This window comes from Alosa pseudoharengus, unplaced genomic scaffold (assembly GCF_046254945.1).
Source record: "Alosa pseudoharengus isolate Yale_2024_CS ecotype anadromous, Long Island Sound unplaced genomic scaffold, YU_APseudo_1.1 YU_APseudo_1.1_scf_20, whole genome shotgun sequence".
NCBI lineage: Eukaryota > Metazoa > Chordata > Actinopteri > Clupeiformes > Clupeidae > Alosa > Alosa pseudoharengus.
This window is the reverse complement of record NW_027468664.1, coordinates 21,584,481-21,586,980: the sequence shown is the minus strand read 5'-3', so window position 1 is coordinate 21,586,980 and position 2,500 is coordinate 21,584,481.

The window sequence follows — 2,500 nt, the reverse complement described above, 5'->3', positions numbered from 1 at the left end:
CACACACAAACACTCACACACACACACACACACTCAGAGAAACAATCACACACACACCAACCACCCCCCCCCCCACACACACACACACACAAACACACACACACACACACACACACACACACACACACACACACACACACACACTTGAAATCTTGAGTGATATCTTTATGGGGGACAGTGTGTGTGAGTCAAGAGTGTGTGATACAGAGCCAATTGCCCTGAATTTCACTGCCAAACAGTCTGTGCTTATGGCAGCTTGTGTGATTTGAAAGGCTCTACATTTAAATTTACATTAAGGATTCTAAATGGTTGCAAAGCTGTGTGTGTGTGTGTGTGTGTGTGTGTGTGTGTGTGTGTGTGTGTGTGTGTGAGCAATAAGTGTTGGTGTTTGGTAGACTAATGGGTTTGAAGTGGAAACTCACACTTAACTTATCCTTGCCCTCTTGGCCAGCAACCGTAATATCTTTTCTCGTTCTTTCTCTCACTCTCTCACTCGCTCACCCACTCACTCACTCACTCACACAGTCAGTCAGTGAGTCAGTCAGTCAGTCAGTCAGTCACTCACTTACTCACTCACTCACTCACTGTCAGTCAATTAGTCAGTCAGTCACTCACTCACTCAAACAGCCAGTCAGTGAGTCAGTCAGTCAGTCAGTCACTCATTCACTCACTCACTCATTCACACAGTTACTCACCCACTCATATTTGTTGCACTTTTGTAAACATTTTGTTTGGAGAAAATCATTTGATATCGAATGTGTGTATATGTGTGTCTGCTTTTTTAAGTGCATTTTCACACACACACACACACACACACACACACAAGCATTCGTGTGTTGTAAATGTGTGAGTGCACATACACAGATGTGATACAACTGTAAAGTGTGTTTCCATACAAACATGTGGCACTGAGTGTGTGTGTGTGTGTGTGTGTGTGTGTGTGTGTGTGTGTGTGTGTGTGGCTAGTGCATGAGAAGAGTTCCTGGGTGGTCAAGTCAGCAGACTCAAGGCTACGTCTCCCTGGTTGTGCGGTCATGTTTCCGTGGGGTAGACTCCGCCTGATCATGCCCAATCGGACATGGCCCAGTTATTTTCAGTCATCTGGGGTTTGAGCCGGTGCATTGTTCTGTCTCTACGTGTGTGTGTGTGTGTGTCTGTGTGTGTGTGTGTGTGTGTGTGTATGTGTGTGTGTGTGTGTGTGTGTGTGTGTGTGTGTGTGTGTGTGTGTGTTTGTGTGTATGTGTGTACATAAGCAGAGCCAAGATGAACCTGTTACCCTTGTGAACTCCAGACAGCAATTTAAGATCCTGAAGATCAGGCTTGCAGAATGACTGTGTCAATGAATGACCTCAAAGTGGCGTCGGAACAGACAGGAATTGAGTCAGAGTCAAGGTTGTTACAGAATCGAATGTCCCATTTTATGTCCGGTTCTTGACTGTTCTCTTTTACTGTAAAATAAGTTGTTTTATTTGTTTTTTAAAAAATGTTTTCATAACACAAAATGATTATGTTGTGTCAACATGTACTCATGTGTGTTGATTGAATTAAAAGAGAGACAGCAAGAGACAGCCAGTCAGAGCAAGGGATAGTTAATCTGAAGCAATTACGGTCAATGTTCACGTATTGTTCAGCCAATAATATCTAATTGTGTGTTTACGCATGCACGTGTGTGTGTGTGTGTGTGTGTGTGTGTCTGTGTGAGTGCGCGTGTGTGTGTGTGTGTGTGTGTGAAGTGTGTATGCGAGCGTGTGTTTGTAAGAGTCATTGGCAGCGTTTAGACTGGGGTAAGTAGGGAAGAGGGGGGATCTGATGGTGGGAAAGGGGACAGAATGTTCCTGCCAGAGAAGGAGAAAAAGTAGAAGAAGAAAAGTGGGTGAAAATGAAAGAAGGGAGAGAGAGAGAGAGAGAGAGAGAGAGAGAGAGAGAGAGAGAGAGAGAGAGAGAATGAGATACGAGAGAGGGGGATTGTCAGTGACAGAACTTGTGCCAGCTTTCAAACATCCCTTCCATGTCCTAAAGAATCACATACAAAATCTAAAGAGAGCGTGTGAGAAGAATCCATATGTGAGGATAAGAAAAGAGGTGAAGAAAGGAGAAAAGAAGACAAGAGGATAGAAAAAAAAGAAAGGAGGGAGAGGAGACGAGGAGAGGAGAGAGGATAGGAAAGGACAGAAGAGAGAGTAGAGAAGAGAGGAGACGAGACAAGGAGAGGAGAGATGAGAAGAGTGGAAAGGAGAAATGAAAAAGAGGAGACATGGAGAGAGGAAATAATAATAATATTAATAATAATAATAATAATAATAATAATAATAATAATAATACATTTATTTTTTATAGCGCTCAAAGACACTCAAAGACGCTTTACAGTTTTATTACATAGGTACAATAAACAGACAAGGTACATAGACAAGGTTACATAACAGACAAGAGAGGAGAGGATAGGAAAGGAGAGATGGAGAAAAGGGAAAAAAGAGAGGAGAGGAGAAGGAAGACAAAAGAG